Source organism: Sorex fumeus, unplaced genomic scaffold (genome assembly GCF_029834395.1).
Source record: "Sorex fumeus unplaced genomic scaffold, SorFum_2.1 ptg000058l, whole genome shotgun sequence".
NCBI lineage: Eukaryota > Metazoa > Chordata > Mammalia > Eulipotyphla > Soricidae > Sorex > Sorex fumeus.
The window spans coordinates 29,423,781-29,445,863 of NW_026606115.1; the positions used below are offsets into that span (position 1 = coordinate 29,423,781).

At 38.8% G+C, this 22,083-nt stretch overlaps 1 protein-coding gene across 4 annotated transcripts in view; it reads left to right on the forward strand.

Annotated features, from left to right (window-relative positions):
* GRIA3 (glutamate ionotropic receptor AMPA type subunit 3) overlaps window positions 1-22,083 on the forward strand; it is a 391,700-nt gene that overhangs the window by 165,741 nt on the left and 203,876 nt on the right. The window lies entirely within an intron of this gene.

The following is a 22,083-nucleotide window of genomic DNA, read 5'->3' on the forward strand; positions in this document are numbered from 1 at the left end:
GTTTCGTCACTGCAGGCCCAAGCCTGACTGTCCAATGGCCTCTGGAGAATGATGGCCATCGAGCCACCAGGGGGAAACAGGCGGAGGGACAGCACCCTTTCCCCCCTGGGGTGGCCCAGAGACAGTAACCTACTGCAGGGTCCGGACACATTTCTGCCAAAAGCCTCTGGGTTTCAAGATTTGTTTCTGAGTCTCTGGGATCAAGGCCGTTAAGCAGCTTGATCAGCAGCCAGAGAGGCCGTTCATGGGCAATGACTTGGGGTCTCGTTGGGGTGGGGAGGATAGGCCCGGCTCCACCCCCATCCCGTGAGGTCCAACAAGTTTTGTCACTGCGGGCCCAAGCCTGACTGTCCAATGGTCTCTGGAGGATGGCGGCCACTGGGCCACCAGGGGGAACAGGCCAAGGTATGAAACCTATTCCCACCTGGGTTGGCTCAGCACCGGTAACCTACTGCAGGGACCGGACTCATTTCTCCCTAAAGCCGCTGGTTTCCAAGATTTGTTTCTGAGTCTCTGGGAACATGGCCATTAAGCAGTTCAATCAGGAACCAGAGAGGCCTTGCCTCCAATTATATAGCTGAGCCAGAGGTGGTTTGTGGGTGTGTTTCCTACATACCTAACTTTTGGCCGTTTACTTTCTTGGTAAAGTTTGCCCCAAGTTTTTGGGGTCTGGCCAAAGGCACAGCAGCAATTTTGGGGTATCTGGAAGTCTGAAGGCACCATCAGGCTGCTGATGCACTCACCTCACAGGTACAGATTGACCTCCTGGCGGCACCGTACCCCCCATATTTGAGAATTTTTAACCACTTAGAAGAATTATAACCACCTAGAACAACCAACTTCTCCACAGATCAGATAAAATTCAACCACTATTCCCGGAGTCCAAGACCTGCACAAGGTGAAATATTAGTCTATAGCCTCCTCCATACCACAGTGGTAGGGCGTTTGCCTTGCATGCAGCCAACATGGCCGGCCTGAGTTCGATTCCTCCACCCCTCTCAGAGAGCCCGGCAAGCTACCGAGAGTATCTCGCCCACACGGCAGAGCCTGGCAAGCCACCCGTGATGTATTTGATATGCCAAACACAGTAACAACAAATTCTCCAATGGAGACATTACTGGGCCCGCTCGAGCAAATTGATGAAAAGCAGGACAGTGATACAGTTATACAGCCTCCTCCATATCATTAAATATAGTTTCATATCATATTGTTACACAGTAACAACAAAATCTCCAATGGAGACGTTACTGGGCCCACTCGAGCAAATCATATTGGAAAATTTAAAGAAAAATAATCAAAGTAAACTGATCACAGTGTTATTTGAAAATGTCTGTTTCATTTCCAATGTGTGTGGGGGGGTGCTGTACCCATGAACATTCCTATTTGCCTTGTGAGTTTTCCACATACTACTTTTGGTGTTCATCAAGCAGTTTACAGATACAGTATTAAGTCAAAGGAAATTTTCTTCAAAGAAAAGTTTGTTCTCCACTATCCTCAGAACTTTACTTGTAGGCCTTCTGTATGTATTAGGCAGAAACTTGCCCTTAATATTATCTTTGGCAGACTTCCAATTGTATCAGGGTCAAGAAGCCTCAGCTGGAGCCGCAGTGATAGTACAGCAGGTAGATTATTTGCCTTGTACGTGGCTGACCTTGGTTCTATCTCTGGCACCATATATGGTCCTCTGAGTACCACCAGGAGTAATTCCTGAGTACAGAGCCAGGAGTAACCCCTGAGCATCAAAGAGTGTGACTCCAAAATCAAAATGAAACAGAAGCAGAAAAAGAAGGAGGAGGAGGAGGAGGAGGAGGAAGAGGAAGAGGAAGAAGGAGGAGGAGGAGGAGGAGGAGGAGGAGGAAAAGGAAGAGGAAAAGGAAGTTGAGGAGGAGGAGACAGGAGCAGAAGCAAAAGCAACAGCAGAAGCAGCAGAAGCAGAAGAAGCAGAAGAAACTTCAGCACTCCACACAGCAGAATAAGTTACAGTCCTTTGTAGTTAGATCCAGGCCCCTTTCGCCTTTAATATAAATGCACACCGACTCTGTACCTCATTTACTTTTTGCTGGTAGCAATCACCCAGCTCTTACCCACAAAAATAAAAACTTCAGAGGTTTGGTTTGTCTTAGCTAACTCAAAATTGAGAATGCTGAAGAATGATTCTAGATATCTCACTTTCCTGATTCGTAGTCCTTTTCTAGAGGGAACACAGGCACATACTGTCTCATAAGTCCAACTTAGGTCTGATTGCTTTAGACCACAATGAGAACTACTGTATACAAAAGGAAGCTCAGGATGTGAGTATTCAATAAAAAATTATGCGCAATTCTGGAAACCCCTTCAAAATTTACCACAAACTGGACAAGGGATGTCAGGGTTATTTTCAGCCATTGGGTTCTATTTGAAATAAATTAGACTTACAAAAAAGATATAATGGACTGACGGGTGGCATTTCTTTAACCAACCTGTAAAGTGGAGCCCCATTTTTATTATGTGTGAAGATTTCTCCCTATCACTATTTAACCAGCACTGGAAACTACATTCATTTTTCTACAGTTTGGGTAATAGGATTATAATAGTATACTAAGTTACTGCATCCCATTACCACCAAAGTGCCCATGACCCTTCACCACTGTCTTTTTGTCACCTCTTGTGCAATGTTCCTTCCCCCAACACTTCTCTACCAACCTGGTATTCTCAGGTCTGTAATCCAGTTCCCGGGATTTATTATCAGTTAGTCTCATTCATCTGTGGTATATAGAGAATCAAATCAAAGGTATGGACAATATCATTGACAAACCCTTGTCAACTATATTCTTTGGTTGAGGTCTATACTCAGGTCCCTCCCAAATACCCATGCAATGCCTGCTAATACTTAAACCATTCAACATTTTCTTGGTTAGGAGACTTAGTCACATGACTAGTGCTGGAAATTGCTGATTTCAAAGGTATTAAAATCAATGATATGTAAGAAATCCTACTAATGAGCATGATAAATTATCACATGGCATCTATTAAATGTACACCAATCCAAAAAACAACTTTGAGATAACTCTTTATAATCTCTCTGAGTTTACATTGCAAGCTATTTATCTCAAGACAATTATTAAGATCTGTAACTGAAACATGAAAGGATTATGTAAAGCATTTTAGCACTCCTTCTAATCCAAATTCCAGTCACTTCCACTTTTTCTACTTTTTTATGTCAGATCTTGCATGTCTGAGGTTCAAAAGTCTTGCCTAGTTTGCAGACATTAGGAAAATCTTCTACAGATGATCTTCTAAATTTCCCTGCAGCTGACAATGCAAAGCAAGTTTACTTTTACTCAATAAAACTGACATATCTATTGGGGCATATTTTCCAACTTTATGGGGAGGAGAATGGAGCTACATGATAACATGCACTGCCAGCCTCATAGCCAACTATAAACTTGACCAGTAGTTACTTCCTCAACTGTGATATTTGGGTATGATGAAAAATATTTGAATAAATACCTCAAGTTGCCAACAATACATTCCCTCTTTCTGTTGTATAGAACTTCCCCGCCAGCATTTCCCTCTTTACTTTTAAGACTTTAATTATAACTTAAAACATAAATCCGGCCATCTTTACAACATACAGCCAAAGAGAAGGACCACATGGAGGGCGGGAACCACAGATCCCGGAGGAAAAAAAAAAAACTTACGCGGCTTACGTGGCCGCGCGACATCTCTCTATATACAAAGTGATCAATGGGAAGTAAACCACCCAATCTTTCTCCCTGAAAATCAGAGTTAAGTTTGGAGCACGGCCACAGCCCCAGAAACACAAGGACTTAATGCAGAACCCAGCAGCTTGGAGCAGAAAAGTGAACGGACTATGCGTTAATCCAGGCCATCAAGTCTGCCGGAGGGGAAAGGGTGTTGCCCCATTCGCCCTCTCCTCTCTGGAAAGAAAGATGGTGGCCGCATGGGAGACTTGTGGACAGCAGGTATCAGCCGAGGGTGTGGGGGCGACTAAAACCTCATGGGAAGGGGGGCGTTTCGGTCCGCCCTTCACACCCTACCGAGGCCACCAGTTGCCCCCCACGAGCGGCTCTCCAGCACGGCCACGACTCCAGAGCACAGAAACCAATTTTTTAACTATCTGAGTTTCAGTAGAAATACTTCCAGGGTCAATAGGTAAAATAGCAGAAATCCAAAACCTACATTTAATTCTTGAACCCAGCTGTAGAAAGCAAATCACTTCACAATGCTTTTTCAGCATGTCTGATTTAGGGGGGGTAAACTCTAAATAATAGTGGTGAATCTTTTATTGAAACAGTGAATCTAATCAAAGCAGATAGAGTGTTAACTAGAATTCACCTGCCTCACAGGGACTGGGAGGGGTGGGGGGTGGGGTTTTATTGGGGTTCTTCATGGTAAAAAATAAGTATTGGTAAAGGGAAATGTGTTTGATATTTGCATGACTGAGACCTAAACCTGAAAGCTTTGTAACCTTTCCCACAGTGATTCAATAAATAAATTAAAAAAAAAAACATAAATCCTTCCTGGAGAATTTCAAAATTGAAGCTTTAGTCAGTCATGGACAGTCTAGTGTGAGTAAAGAGCTCCATTTGGAGTGAGAAAAATAATTGTATCAAGCTAGGAAAAAGGGGACACAAAACTGAGGAACCTTCTGTTCACAGACTCCATAAATTAGCTTGGGTTTCATCTAATAAAGCATTTGCAAGGAAGAGATGATTTGCAGAGGGTCAGTACTTAATTAAAGGGAAAGTTAAACAAACACTGTTATGAAGAATGAAGACCTCGGGGAAATCTTAATTTGCCATGGGTAAATTGGGCTGGGCGTGGGTGATATTTGTTTTAATCCTGTTCCATAAAATCCACAGACTGACATCCATATGCAAACAGAGTTTCTTCATCTTCCTATCTAAAGTTTCTCAAACACAGAAGAAGTTTTATATTATCATCCCAAATTTGCACAATCACTTTATCAATTTGAGAGGAATTAAATTCAGTTAAGCAAACAACAAAACATGTATTCAAACGTGCTATGTGATTCTTTTCATGAATAATTTTAAAATAAAAATACACATGGGGTCTGGGACATGACATGAGTGGTAGAGCATATGCTTAGAATATAGGAGGCTGTGATTTTGATATCCAGCATTACATAATCTCCCAAGGAACACTGGCTGCCCAACTGGTCTATGCACTATGAAAAAAAGAAAACAATACATTTTGCGATATGAATGATCATACACTGAAGCGTTGCATCTGAGTTTATATTTTGAACATAAGATTTATCATACGTGGGCATAATATAACAATAAATACCCTAACTGCACTCATCATATCCTCCTCTGCCTAATGCTTCTGCTCTTCACTTCTGTCTCAGAACCTTCACATGCCCCTACTCACTTTGTTTGCCACGATATACAAGATAAGTTTATCTGAAATTTCATGGACACCTAAGGGTTTGTAAAAAATGAAAAGAGTGATTCTCATAGGGTTTGAGTTTAAATCCCAAGTGAGCCCTAGAACAAAAGCAAAAGAGAAATTTTTATTAGCTTCCTTGTAACTAACATAAACTTTTGGCGAATAACAATCTTAATTCCATAAGGCATCAAACTTCTCTCATCAAAATATATCACAAAACACATTAAATGCCAAATAAATTGGATTACAATATGTGTGAAATATTATAAGAATTTAATATCAAATACAAAAACTCACATAAATCTATGAGAAAGATTAAATCATAATGAAATAAGGATAAAGAAATAGAGAATAGAGAATTCTCAAAAGAAGGTATAAACATGGCCACCAAAAGATAAAGGCAGTTCTTAATTATAGTCAAGAAATGTTTGATTATCTTTTTATATTCTTTTTATACTTCACTATTGAATGGCAGAGTCTCCTGCCCCAGCGCCTGGCTGTCCTCACCAGGGACCCTTGGAGGGAGGTGGGTTGAGTTTCCCTCTCCCCCCCTCACCGAGCAGAGCCCCAGGAGCCAAAGACCTCCGGAGCCAGCCACAGCCATGCGAGACCACTCTTTACATGTCCAGACAAGCTTCATGCATGAAAGAACTGGCAGAGGAACCCAGGCATGCAGGTCCTGGGGCTGAGATCTCCAAGCCTGCTCAGATTGGGACTGGGCCTTCTCCACTCAGATCCCCCATCTTCCGGTAGGTAGGCGTCACACCCACCAGCTGCTGTCAGCGCCAGGTTGGTCCCATCAATGGCTAAGACGCAGAGACTATAAAACCCAGCTCCCGGAAGTGCTGTGGCCACATTTGTGGTCCCACGATATCTTAATGTCTAATTTTTCCTTTGAAGAACCCGACAGGCTACCGAAAGTATCCTGCCCGCATGGCAGAGTCTGAAAAACTTTCCGTGTCGTACTCAATATGCCAAATACCAGTAACAATGATGGGTCTCATTCTCCTAACACTGAAAGAGCATTGAATATGGCTCTTTTAAAATCTCAGGGCTAGGAAGGAGACGTTACTGGTGCCTGCTCGAGGCAATCGATGAACAACAAACAGGATGATCGTGATTGTGATTGAGTGGCAAAAAATATTCAATGCTAGCAAGAGGGTAGAGTCAAATATTGTAATATTCTCCTAAAAACATAAAGTGGTATAATCTTTCTGGAGGGCAATATTTCAATATGCATAAAATATCTTAAGAATTTCCATAAATGCTTGGTATAATATTTCCATCTCTATATATATGTACTATAGAATTAATTAGAGATGTTATCCTCATGGCATTATTCACAACATGGAAAAATTGGGAGCAGTTTAAATACTCATGTGGGAAATGGTTTATTAATTAAAGTATTCTAAAGGAAGAAAATCTATGTATCCATTACAATCATGTTTGAAAATATTTTATAACATAAGACAATTTTTGATATTTAATGGTAGGGTTTTTTGAAAGGCAACTCACAAAAATCACTGTCCATTTCACTAAAATTAAGTATGTGGTATATGAATATAAAACAAAATTGAAAGAAATACATTAAATTTTAACTGATGTTATTCCTGTTGAATAGTAATCCAATCTTTTGCTTTATTTATTAACCATCCACATCTCCTAAAGTATGCAAAAGTAGTACATACTTACTTTACACTATTTTTGGGGGGTTGGGTCATACATGGCAATGCTCAGGAGTTACTCCTTGTTCTGCACTCTGAAATTACTACTGGCGGTGTTCAGGGGACCATATGATGGGAAACAAACCCGGGTCATCTGCGTGCAAGGCAAATGCCCTACCTCCTGTGCTATCACTCCAGCCCCAACTTTGCACTTTGAAAGAAAATAACAAACACTACATCAGAAAATGAGTCTTTTTTTTCCCTTGAGATAACTTTGGATTATAGGACTAAATTGTTTACATGTTTTATGCTAAGGTCCACTCTCTGTTAATACCCTCCAGGACGGTCCACTGGACCATGTCAGCCCACTTTTAACTCCCTCGGTTATCTCAGTTCTGTGATCTGAGTCTAAAGGTTTGTATTCACTGGATATTATTTAGTCCCTTTCTTTGTTTCTTTATGTGCTACTTATAATTGAAATCATTAGGTATGAGTCTTTTTCCTTCTGACTTATGTCACTTAGCATGAAACTGTCTACTTCAATCCATGTTGTAGCAAATGGTAAAAAAAAACTGAACAGACACTTCAATGAAGTTGACAGACAATCAAAAGGTACATGAAAATACACAATATCATATTATAAGACAAAATCAGATCAAAACAAGGATTTATCACCTCACACCTGTGGCAAAGTCCTATATTAAAAGGCAAGTAACAAGTGCTAAAGAGGGGAGGTGGTGTGAAGAAAATTAAACCTTCATTCATTTTTGATAATGTAAATTGGTTTATCACCATGTTGTAACAAAAATGCAAGGTTGCACATTTTTAATAACTGAGCAGTATTCAATCATGTATATATACACTTCAACTTTTTTATCCACTCATCTGTCATTAGGTACTAGGGTTGTTTCCAAATACTACTATAACTAGCACTCTATCGAGCATTGGTATGCATAAATATTTTCTGAATTAGTGTTTTTGTGTACTTGGGGTAAATAAATTTAAGTTAAAATGCTGGGTCACATAAAGGTTCTATTTTTATTTTTTAATAGATATATGGTTTTGGGGCTGTATCTGGAAATGCTTGGGCCTTACTTCTGGCTCTGCATTCAGAGATCACTCTTGGTGGGGTTGGGCAGACCATACTAGATACCTGGTATTGAAAATGAGTCAGGCACAAGCAAGAAAACACCCTACACCTCTTACTATCACTCTAGCCCTATTTTTAGTTCTACTTTTTAATTTTTATTTTCTTTGAGAAGTTACAAAACTGTTTTCCATAGGTGCTGGACAAATTCATATTCCCACCAATAGTAAAAGAAAATTTTTTATTGCTATACCCTACCGCTATTTTCTGTTTCTGGCCTTTTGGATGGAGGCCTTTCTCATAGTTGTGAGGTGATTTTCTCACTATTATTTTAATTTGAATTTCCCTGGTAATAGATGATGAAGGGAACTTTTTTCCTGTACACATAGGTCATCTCAATGTCTTCTTTGAAAAAGCGCCTGTTAGCTTGTGTTATTATTTCTGATAGGGTTGTTGGTTTTTGTGCTGTTGAGAGTTGTGTTCTTTCTATTGTCTTGGGTATTACCCTCATGTCAGATATGTAGTATGTGAATGTTTTCTCCTATTTAGTAAGTTGTCTGTTTGTTTCAGTTGTAGTTTCTTTTGCAGTGAAGAAGCGGTTCAGTTTCACATAATCCCTCTAATTTTCTTCTGTTTTTGTTTTCATTCCCAATGGATTTTAATCCTCAAAATCACTTCAGACACCAGCACCATGGAGGTTTTTGGGAATGTTTTCCTCAGTGGTTCTTTAAAAATGAGTTTTGGCCTAAGATATATCTTTAATTTTGAGTCAATTTCTGTGCATAATGTGAGATGGTGGTCTAACTTCGTTCTTTCACTGGTGGTGGCTATTTAGTTTTCAAGCATGACCAATTCAAGGGACTATCCATTTTATATTATTCTCCTAATTACCTTATTGTAAATTAGGTGTACAAATAATTGAGTATTTCTTCCTGTGTCTAATTGATTATGATAGCTTTGTAATATAGTTGATGAATATAATGCTACACATTGTATTTTGTCGGGATTGCTTTAGCTATTCACAGTCTTTTTGGGCCCATACAAATCTCAGTAATACCTAATCTATTTCCTTGAATATTATTGGACATTTGATAAGGTTTGCAATGAATATGTGCAATGCTTTAAGAAAGGTGGTCATTTTAACAATGTTAATTTTTCCAATCCATGAGCATCAAATATTTTTCTATTTCCATGTGTTTTTGTGTTATTTTTAATAGTGATTCATAGGTTTTCATGTGTAAATCCTAGAAGAAAAATGATTTATGTAAAGGGCTTTGAGTATATAGGGTACACTTTCTCACATGCAGTGTTCCCAGACTACTTGTCCAGCACAGGAAAAAGTGATTTGTATTTCTGGCATGAGCCTTCTCCTCTTGCCTTTGCTTTCTTATTTCTAGATAATATATAGTGATTCTTGAATCATGCCTTTCTCAGCTAGAATATATATGCTTATCATAAAGGACACCTAAGCAAAGAAACCTACTACCACTTACCTCATTTGTATTAAGCAATAATTAGAATAAGTCAGTTGTTATCAACCTTGATGTCCATGACAGTCATCCAGAGAGTTTAAAAGAAAGCATAGTCCAGAAGTCACTTCAAGCAAATTTTGATTTTCCAGTTAAAAGTAGGGATTGAACATCATTTTATTCAAATCTCCCAAGTTAATATAATGCATAGCAGGAGTTGAGAACCACAGAAGTGAAGGGAAAAAATTATTTACATGATCCTTTGTAAAATCTTATGTACGCTGAAGGTTGTGTGTTCAGGCTTTTTGGACGGCTCTTTCTCACCGCCCACGTTAGGTGCTCCTGTGTGTGGCCTGGATCAGGATGGCTGTTCTCTCTCTCAAGCTTGAGCCCCTCTCGCTCTTACTCTGGATCTCTCTCACCTGGGTCTACAGTCTTAGTTTATATAGCAATCACGTAAGGCGGTGACACAAAGGTGGGTTGAACATTAACAAATCAACAAAGAGAGGTAAGACCACTCTTCCAGGAGATTAACTCAAGGATAAAATCTCATCTAAAGAGATTACTCCAGATTACTAGGAGATCTGCTCAAGGGTGGGATCCCAACAAGGGTGTGTTCTTCCCTCAATTAGTAATCTACTTAAGTAGTTGTAATAAAACTACTTCGAATATTTCTAGCAATGTCATTCTGTATGAGCACAGTAAGAGATATAAACTTAGTTTGGTTCTTCCTGAGAACATCTCACTATACGTTCCTCAGTCCTCAGGCCAGATTAATCTCCTAGCCCTAGCAGGGTCTTAGTCTCCTCGTTACTTACTTTAGGATCATGACAGCATTTGTCCATGATCAGGTCCTCAACTTATACTTGAGTATCGTGGCACTTTGGCCTAGCCCATTTCAATGCCAGGGTAGTTCACAACTTGCCTTTTGTCCATTCAGTCCCTCCTCGGGACCCTGCTTTTGGGGTGTTAGGAACTAAGGGCAACTGAGTCAAGAAAGCAGATGCCCAGGAGTAAATATTATTTGGAGTCAATAAACTCCAAAGTTACAAAGCATAATATTAACTGTATTCCTGTGCCCATACAGAAAGGACATTGCTTTAAGGCAAACAATTCAAAAAACATAAGGACAGGAGAAAGGCAATATTAACTTAAATACAAGTTCAGTGCCCTGGGATAGATGTGACCCGATAAACATAAGCTACCTGAGGAAGGACAAAACAGTGTTATCCTACAATCCTTTCTTTCACTGAATTCATCATGGGCAGAAAGCACACTGACTCTTTTGGAACCTGTTTTACCATTGCCCCCACATTTCCCTGGTTCCTGGATACCCACAAGTTACCAGTTGTTTGTTTATTAAATACCATATTAATGTTGCTAGCCAGAGCTCTTGGTGAATTATGTGAAGTAGAGAGGAGAGAGATTTTCTACTTATACACCTCTGTCACCCCGGGACCAGCAGGGAAGTCAAAGACAGCACAGACCTCAAGTTCAACCAGCTCCACTAAGCATAGACCTCAAATTCAACCAGCCCCACTAAGTAGCAGTCAAGCTACATCTGACATCCATTTGTTCTTCATGGCAAAGGAGTTATCACCCGATTTCATGGGGACCTGTGGATTCAGGCTGGAGCAAGGAATTGTTCTTTGCAGAAAAGGAAAGTCAGCCCTAGGCTTTGCCCAGTCCTTTGAGCCCTTTGACTTCTCAAAGAAAAGAATGTCAGGAGGATATAAACAATTAAGTAAAAAGAGATTTTATTTGGAGTTTTATTTAGGAAAAGGAAGAAAAGAGAAATGGAGAGACAGAGAGGGGGATGGGGGAAAGAGAGAGAGAGAGAGAGAGAGAGAGAGAGAGAGAGAGAGAGAGAGAGAGAGAGAGAGAGAGAGAAATGTGCTCAAAAGAGAACACAGGTTTCTCCAAAGGCAGAGAGAGCTCTGAATGGTCTTTAAGGTCTGCTTTTATATGGATATTATTCAGGTTGCCTTGCCCTGGAGTTTTCTGTGAGTATGAGGATTGATCTAGTATTGTCATAAAAGGAGGAATTTAAAGCTTTTGGAGAATTTCTGTCAGGTCCTTATCTTTCACTTCTATAAGCAGTCTTTGTTGCTGCTAAAGTTGTCCTCTCTGTAGGGAGGGGTCCAGCCCCCTCAGCTTCTACTGATGACACCTTGGAGGCATTATCAGACCTTAATTCCAGTGCTAACAAGTTGGGGTTTTTTGTACCCTTGGGGTTATTGGATTTATTACTTCCCAGGAATCCCATTGCCATGGGGGCCTATCTCTATCTCCATGCCTGCCTCAATATTCTAAAAACTATAGACACAGCCCCAAATTTTACATTCATCATCTGAATAAAATCCTGTGAGGAGCAGACCCGCAAGTATTTGACTTATCTTTATCCTTTCATTGCAAACTTTTTTGTACTGAGGTGAGTGCTAAAATGCAACTGTATTAGACAATTAATCTATAGGTATTAGACATCGAGTAACGAGACAATTCAGTATTATCACCTTGAAAATGAAAGAAATATTAGTAGATGTGTCATTGGGCAAGGAAAGTATTTTTTTAACATTTAAATTTTTTTTTATTGAATCAATGTGAGATAGACCCTTCCAAAGCTGTTCATGATTAGGTTTCAGTCATATTGTGTGTCAACACTCATACCTCCACCAGTGTACATTTCCCAGTACTAAACCAATGTCCCCAGTTTCCTTCCCATCACAACCCACCTCCCCCCCCCCACCAGCCTGTCTCTATGACAGTTTTCTTCTCTCTGTCTATCTGTCTTTGTCTCTATCTCTATCTGTCTTTCTGTCTCTGTCTCTGTCTGTCTCTCTCTCTCCCTCCTCACCTCCTCCCTCTGTCTCTGCCTCTCCCCCTTTTGGTGATTGTGGCTTGCAATACAGATACTGAAAGGTTATTGTGTACATCCCTTTATTCAACACTTAGTTCTCCTCCAGCATAATCATTTCCGACAATTATTGTTATACTGCTCTCTTCTTTATCTTACCTACCTTCCACCCCCCTTTACTTGTGATATATTCCAACCATTATTCAATCCTCCTGGCCCCCGTTTTCCATGGCCTTGGGTATTAATCTCATACTATATTTAATATACCACAAATGAATGCAGTCATTCTATGTCCTTTCCTCTCCTTCTGATTCATTTCATTCAGCATGATACTTTCCATTTCCATCCATTTGTAGGTAAATTTTATGACTTCATTTTTCCTAACAGCTGCATAGTATTCCATTGTGTAGATGAACCATACTTTCTTTATCCAGTCATCTCTTCTCAGGCACTAAGGTTAGTGTGAATAGTGCTGCAATGAACTGGAATTCAGATGGTGTTTCTGCTGTGTGTTTTTGGGCCCCAGGGTATATTCCCAGAATATACTAGATCAAATGGGAACACAATTTCTAGTTTTTTGAGGAATGTCAATATTGTTTTCCAAAAGGACTGAACCAGTGGGCATTCCCACCAGCAATAAATTAGAGTCCTTTTCTCTCCTCATCTGCACCAGCACTGGTTGTTCTTGTCCTTTTGGACATGTCCTAGTCTCTATGATGTATGATGATATCTCATTGTTTTTTAAATTTTCATTTCCCTAATGATTAGTGATGAAGAGCATTTTTTTCATGTGCCTTTTAGCCATCTGTATTTCTTCTTTGAAGAAGTTTCTGTTCATTTCTTCTCCCCATTTTTTGATGGAGTGGATTTTTTTTTCTTGTAAAGTTCTACCAGTGTTTAGTATATCTTTGATATTAACCCCTTATCAGAAGGGTATAGCTTGAAGAATGTTGCCTAATTTGTGTCTGTCTTTGTATCTTGGTCACTGTCTCTTTTGAGGTGCAGAAGCTTCTTGGTTTAATGCAGTCCCATTTGTTTAACTTTGCTTCCACTTACTTGCTTGGTCAGTGGCATTTCATCTTTGAAGATGTCTTTAACTTCAATGTTTTGGAGAGTTTTTGCCTAAGTTGTCTTCCATGCATCTTATGGATAAAGGTATGATGTTGAGGTCTCTAATTTATTTCGATTTGACATTTTTACGTGGCATTAGGTAGAGGTTTCAGTTCATTTACTTTACATGTAGCTGTCCAATATTCACAGCATCACTTGTTAAAGAGGTTTCCCTTGCTCCACTTCATATTTCTTGCTCCTATCTCAAAGATTAAATGATCATATATTTAAGGTTGTGTGTCAGGACAATCAACTGTATTCCATTGGTCTGTGAGTCTGTCTATATTCTAATAAGGTAAAGGTAAAGGCCCTCCCGTTGATCGTCAATTTGCTCGAGCGGGCCCAGTAACGTCTCCATTGGAGACTTTTGTTGTTACTGTGTTTGGCATATCGAATACTCTCGGTAGCTTGCCGGGCTCTCCGAGAGGGGTGGAGGAATCGAAATTGGGTCGGCCATGTTGGCTGCTTGTAAGGCGAATGCCCTACCCGCTGTGCTATCGCTCCAGCCCATATTGTTTTAATTACTACTACTTTGTAGTACAGTTTGAAGTTGGAAAAACTGTCGCCTCCCATATTCTTTTTTTCAAGGACTTCTTTAGCTATTCATGGGAAATTATTGATCCATGTGAATTTCAGCAGTGTTGATCAATTTCTTTGAAAAATACCATAATATCCTTATAAGGACCACATTGAATCTATATAGTAGGTGGGGGAGTATTGCCATTTTGACAATGTTAATTCTTCCTTTCCATGAGCATGTAATGTGTCTCCATTTCTTAATGTCTTTTATTTCTTGAAGTAGTGTTTTGTAGATTTTTGTACAAGTCCTTTATCTCCTTACGTAAGCTGAATCCAAAGTATTTGATTTTCTGAGGCACAGTTTCACAGTTGGGTTTTTTAAAATATCAGTTTCTTCTCTTTTATTATTTGCATATAGAAATGGCATGGATTTGTGCCACTTTACCATACAAATCTGTTGTTTCTATGAGTTTTTAGTAGAGACTTTAGGGTTCTCTAAGAATAGTATCATGTCATCTACAAATAGTGAGAGCTTGACCTCTTTCTTTCTTATCTGTATGCATTTAATATCTTTTTCTTGCCTAACTGCTATGGCAATTACTTCCAGTACTATATTTAATAGAAGTGGAGGGAGTGGGCAACCTTATCTTCTCCCCAATCTTAGAGAAAAGGCCTTTATTTTTCCCCTATTGAGAATAATGTTTGCTGAGGGTTTGTGGTAGATGATTTGACTATATTAAGGAAAGTTCCTTCAACTCCTATTTTGCTGATAGTTTTGATCATGAATAGATGCTGAATCTTGTCAAATGCTTTCGTGAATCTAATGAGATGATCATATGGTTTTAATTTTTTTCATTCATTGATATGATGAATTATGCTGATTGAATTGCAAATGTTAAACCACCCTTGCATCCCCAGGATGAATCCTACTTGGTTTTGGTGTATGATTTTTTGATGAGTTGGTGGATTCCATTTGCTAGGATTTTGTTGAGAATCTTTGTATATATGTTCATCAGTGATATTGGCCGTATTTTTTCTTGTGTTGTTTCTTTTGGTATCAGGGAGATATGTGCCTCATAGAATCTGTTTGGGGGTGTTTCTGTTTCTTTAATTTTCTGGAAAAGCTTGAAAAGGACTCACAATAGATCCTCTTCAAGGTTTGGAAGAATTCATTAGTGAGTCTATCTGGATCTGGGCTTTGGGGGGAAGGATTTTGATTACCATTTTAATAAATCCAATATTGATACGTCTGTACAGGTATACCAAGTCAGCCTTGCTTCAGTCTTGGGAGGTTATAGAAATCCAGGAATCTGTCTATTTCTTCTAGGTTCTCTTCTTTCATGCCCTACAGACTCTTAAAATTATCTCTGATGATCTTTTGAATTTCTGTGACTTCTGTTGTGATTTTCCCCTTATTGTTTCAGTTTTGAACTACATTTCTGATTCAGTTTAGTAGTGTTCACTCTCTCTTTGTGAGTCTTGCTAGTGGTTTATCGATCTTGCTTATTTTTTTTTCAAAGAACCATCTCTTGGTTTCATTGATCTTTTGGATTGATTTTTTTGGGATTCCAAATAATTTATTTCTGCTCTAAGTTTTATTTTTTTCCTTCCTCCTATTTAGTTTTGGCTCCTTTTGTTGGTCATTTTCTAAGATCTTAAGCCATAAAGTCAAGTTATTTATGTAGGCCCTTTGTTCTTTCCCAATAAATGCTTGCAGAACTATAAACTATCCTCTTAACACTGCCTTAGTTGTCCAACAAATCTGATAGTTCATGTCCTCATTCTGATTTCTTTCCAGTAATATTTTGATTTCGTCTTTGATTTTCTCTCCAACCCACTGTTTCGTCAGCAATGATTTTTCTGCTGATAGTATCTGCTTATAATTTCCAGGTTTTTTAAATCGATTCTCCATTTCTGTATGTGATTAACTTCTACTTTTCAGCGGATCATGGTCTGAAAAGATAGTTATACCACTTCTATCTTCTTGATTTTGCAGTAGTAGGTTTTGTGGCCTAGGATATGGTCTATCTTGGAAAATGTTCCATGTATATTGGAAAAGAATGTGTATTCTGCTTTGGGGGGTGTTAAAGCAGAAAGTATATAACTACTAGCCCTCTCACTTCCATTTCCTTCTCAGATCCAACATTTCCTTTCTAAGTTTTAGTCTCCTTGATTTATCAAGAGGTGATACAGTGGTGTTGAAATCTCCAGCTACTATTGTGTTGCTAGCAATGTCCTCCTTGAAGTCTATTAGCAGTTGTTTTAAGTATTTTGCTGTACTCTCATTGTGTGCATATATATTTAGGAGTGTAATTTCTTCCTGATGTATACATCCCTTGATTATCAAGAAATAGCTTCGCTGTTTCTTCTTTTTCAACCTGAAATCTTGTTGCTGGATACAAATATGGCCACCATGGCTTTTTTTAAGAAGTCGTTTGTTTAAAGAATTGTTTTCTAGTCTTGAAACTTTGTTTGCTCTGACTGTTCAAATGTGTTTGTTTTGGGAAGCAGAATGTTGGGTTCAGTTTTTAAAACCATTTTGTCTCCCCATGTCTCTTTATTGGTACATTTAGATCACTGATATTGAGAGAGATTATTGTCATAGGGCTTTGCGTTATTTTTCTGTAAAAGTCTCTTGTGTTTGTGGAGTTTGTCTTGTCTTACAGTAGCCCCATTCAGTTCTTCTTTAAAAGTTGGTTTTAATATTTTCTAACAGCTACATAGTACTCCATTGTATAGATGTACCAGAGTTTCCTTAAGCAGTTGACTATCTGTTCTCGGGCACTCAGGTTTTTTCCAGATTCAGGCTACTGTAAACATTGCTGCAATGAACAAACAAGTACAGAAGCCACTTTGACTATACTTTTTTGCCTCTCTGTGATATATTCCCAGGAGTGGTATTGCTTGGTCAAATGGAAGCTAATTTTCTAAGTTTTTGAGAATCATTCAAACTGTTTTCCAAATAAGTTGAACAATTTGGCATTCCCACCAGCAATAAAGGAGGGTCCCTTTCTCGCCACATCCACACCAACACCAGTTGCTTTTCTTCTTTTGGATGTGGGACAGTCTCCGTGGTGTGAAATGATATCTCATTGTTGTTTTGATCTGCATCTCCCTGATAATTAATGATGTAGAGCATTTTCTCATGTGCCTTTTAGCTATTTGGATTTCTTCTTTGAGAAAGTTTCTGTTCATTTCATCGCCCCATTTTTTGATGGGGTTGGATGTTTTCTTTTTGTGGAGTTCAACCAGTACTTTGTATATCCTTGATATCAACCCCTTGTCAGATGGGTATTGTACGAATATCTTTTCCCATTCTGTAGACTGTCTTTGTATTTTGGCCACTGTTTCTTTTGAGGTGAAGAAACTTCTTAGTTTAAGATAGCCCCATTAGCTTATCTCTGTTTTCACTTGCTTGGCCAGTGGCGTCAATGCCTCTTTTGCAAACCACAGCACCCAAAAGGAGAGAGAGAACAAAAGGGAATGCCCTGCCACAGAGGCAGGGTGGGATGGGGGGGAGGGTTTGGGGGTGGGACAGGTACTGGGATCAGTGGTGATGGAAAATGGGCACTGGTGGAGGGATGGGTACTCGATCATTGTATAATTGAAACCCAAGCACAAAAATTTGTAAGTCTACAAATGTACCTCAAGATGTTTCTCTAATAAAATTTTAAATAAATAAATAAATAAAATAAAAGTTGGTTTTGCATCCATGAGGTTTCTGATCTAATGTTTATCCAAGAATTTGTGTATTGTTCCTTCAAATCTGAGTGAGAGTCTAGCCAGGAAAAGTATTCTTGGTGAAGCATTCATTTCATTGAGTTGTTTCACTATATCCTGCCACTGTCTTTAGGCCCGGAAGGTTTCATCTGATAATTTCACTGTAAATCTAAGAGTTGCTCCTTCATATGTAATTTCTTTCTTTGACCTTGCTGCTTGTAGTATTGTGAAACCCCTCTTTCTGATTAAGGTATTTATTGTAGTATTTTTATTAGTGTCTCTTTTAACTGGTACCCTTCAAGCTTCTTGGATCTGTTTGCCTGCATTCCCCAGCTCTGGGAACTTTCAGCAATGATATTTTTAAATTTTACTACTTCATTAGTATTGCCTCCCCTTTCCTTTGGGATTCTGATGATTCTTATGTTGTTCCTCTTGAGTTCATCTGATAGTTCTCTTCCTCACCCCATCTTCTGATGTTGCCTGAGTTCTGTCTGCAGCTCATCTTCCAGCTCACTGATGGTCTTCAGCTGTTGTCATTCTACTGTTGAGGACACCCATTGAGTTTTTCATTTCATCTACCAAAGTTTTTTTTTAAATGACACTTCTATTTTAGTTTTCTTTATTTCTGCTCTCATTTACTCCTATATTTCATTGGCTGTCCATTCCACTGTTTCTTTCATACCCTCCAATATTTCATTGGATTTCCACTCCACTGTTTCTTTAATCTCATGAAACATCCTTCCTATTTCTGAATTCTATATCAGAGATATTATGCATGTGGGTATTCCTTGTTGTGGCTTCAGGGTTCTTCATCCACTCCTCATAGTGGGAATATGCGCTGTTTCCCCATGATGTCATGGTAGTCTGAAGGTGTATCCTTCCTGTTCACTACCAGTGTCTGCCTCTCACTATCCAGGAGGACGCTGGGGGAGCTCAGTAGATGGTGGTTCCTTCTGTCCCCTCCATGAATATTACCTTCCTCTTTGGTGCTTCTTTTTGTCTTGTCCCTCCATGAATATTACCTTCCTCTTTGGCGCTTCTTTGTGTCTTGTGTGGGGCATCTTGTGCTGATTCATGGATTTGTTCTTTGTTCTGAATTTACTGTTACTTTTAGATTGGTGTTGTATTGACTCTTGTGTTCACTGTTATTCTCGTTACTTTGGGGGATATTTTGATTGGAATAGACTAATGAATATTGACCTAATGTGGTTGGGGTAGCCAAGTTGCCCTAGTAAGAGTTCAGTATAAAAGGTCAAGTTATGGATAGATCCAATGCACTATGGAATGGAAATTAACTGGTGGCCCAGTGATCCATGGCCCCCATTGCCAGTGTACATGGGGGGAGGGGTCACACATTGGCATAGATCCTGAGGTCATAGTTTGCATTCCACTGCCAGTGGGGCTGCTGCACTTCTAAAATGCAGATGTTCCATATCTCACCTAGATGTGGACAAAGAAGTTTTGATACACAAAAAGAGTAAGGAAAATATGTAGGTAGTAGAAATAGATCTCACTGAGGTACTGAGTGGACAGGGAGTATCAGCTTCTCATGTGACATCAAAAGGAGAAGGTGATGGCTAGAGTAATAATATAGGAAAGACATATTTACCTTGCACACAATCTACCTATGTTCAATATTGGTACTATATATGATCCCCCAAACCTGCATGGAGTGATCCCTGAGTGTAGAGTCAGAGGTAGAGATTTCATCTGAATCTGAATACAGCCAGGTGTATCCCCAAAACATGAGATAGAAGGGAAAGGAGCAAGTTGACGGGGCCCCATTAATACTAAGTTAGCATAAGACTTCACATACTTACATAAGCAGGTCCATGCCCTTTATCAACAGAATACAGTTATTGAGCAATAGCACAGTGATAGGGCATTTGCCTTGCGTGCAACCAGCCCAGTCAAGCCGGGTTCAATTCCTCCGCCCCTCTCGGAGAGCCTGGCAAGCTACCGAGAGTATCTCGCCCACACAGCAAAGCCTGGCAAGCTATCCATGACGTATTCAATATGCCAAACACAGTAACAACAACGATGGACACGTTACTGGGCCCGCTCGAGCAAATCAATGAACAACAGGAGTACAGTGACAGTGACAAAGACAGTTATTGAAGACTAATTTTCAACCTTGTACCATTTAAAGTTTTAAAGGTAAGAGGGGCGAGAGTACAGTAGGTAGGGTGCATGTTTGCCTTGCACATATTCCCCTGAACCCAGTAGGAGTGATCCCTGAGATCAGAATCAGGAGTAAGTCTGAGAAATTCTGGGTGTCTGAAAAAAAGGTGGGAAGATTAAGGGGGGATGAAATCTCTTGAAGGTAATGTTTCAGGCAAATAGAAAATGGGGTCATGGTAATGAATCTTTGGAAAATAATAAAATTTAGAAGAAATTGCCTATCCTTAAAGTAGTCCAAAGGCATGACAAACACATTCCTTTAAGATGGAAATCCTGATTTAATTAATTATGCAGAAACATAGGCATCAGTCAGTTAAAGAAACTGAGGCACCACCTAGAAAAGCGTGGACCTTTTCAGAAAAGGAGAATCTGTGGAAGACTAAAAGTCTTGATAAGAATTTGAAAGGAACATCAACAATGTAAGGTTTTCTCTGTGAGAACAAGTTAATACCAAATTTGTATGTATTCAGAGTACTCCAAGCAAAGACAATTTGGAGAAATTGTATATGATCCTCTCTCAAAAGCTATTCTCTGCTTTTTCCACTCTGGAGGAGTCCCTGTTCTCTCTTGAGCATGTATCTCTCTTACTCTCCTCAAGCATATCTCTAGGTAAATTTCTTCCAGTAAAAATAATGTAGCACTGTAGCATTGTAGCACTGTCCTACCGTTGTTCATCGATTTGCTCGAACAGGCACCAGTAACATCTCCATTGTGAGATTTGTTGTTACTGTTTTTGGCATACCAAGGGCATTATGAAATGGAAGGTATTCATTAGTGATACTTGCTTTCAGGACCAGCTCTTGCATCCAAGGACAAGTGAAGTTTCATTTTCACAACCCCAACTAAGTACCTTCTTTATGAAAAAGGAGGCAATATGGAGTAGTTGGCTAAGAGTAAAGTTTTAGTTGTGAAAGGTGAATAAATCTAACGTAAAACATGAAGGAAATACTTTTATATTATTCTTAACATTGTGGACAATTACATGAAGGCAATAGTGGTATAATATTGTTAACAACATTGGAGATATTAAATTTCTACATACATGTAAATATAACTAAAATAAAATGATTACTATATTGTAACTTCTACTATAATTACCACCCAATACCAATTCCACTGTCTTTTCTCATATCATTTAATGGGTTTCCATGAAAAATTTCATTTGAAAAAAGGACTTTCAAAACTTTAAAAATTTCTCTGAAAAAAAGTAAAATAAAAATTGCTCTGAGTCATGTGTAGGAGTTCTTCTAACCTGTCATTCTGTATTTCTATGAATGTAAAGGAGATAACTCAAGAATTTACATGGGTCTGTTTGAGCCTTTCTTTTACCAATCTAAAATTCTTTAAAGGTATATAGCCAGTACAAGTCAATGTGAAAAATACTGAATGAAGTTTTTCTGGGTAAGACCAATTTACTCTTTAGAATATTTTCAGAGAATTAGCATCACCTTTTGAATAGTTATGGAAAATTTTCTGAAAATTGCAGTCAGTCACATGCTATAAAAATCAACATTCATATGAAGTCTATTTGTCAATATCAGTCATTTGGTAACTGCCATTTGGGTGCTTTCAAGAGACCATTGTCAGAAGCAGAGCTGATACTGCTTTGAGACATTAATACAGATTCATGAGCAGCAACTAAGTGTGAAAAATCTCTGTTGAAAGATACAACAAAGAATAAAAATGTCCTCTACTATATTTCATTCGTATCTTCAATACCAGCTTTCAAAAATTAATAGATTTCCTATTTCTTATTCATCATTTTCAGAAAAGAATTGTTCATGCAGCAATTTTCACTTTCGTTTGTACATCGAACAAAATCATGGCCTTTTAAATCTTGGCCTTTTTACCCCTGTGAAAATGAATTTGGCAGTTGTAATTTTTTAATTTTATTTATTGAATCACTGTGAATTATAATGTTACAAACTGAGTTTCAGGTATATGATATTCTGACATACAATTGCAGTTTTTATTATCTGCTGTATAACCTATGATGAGAATAGCCTAATAGTCATAAATTGACACCCATGAGAGTAGTTTCTAAGATGGAGAGGAGGGTACAGA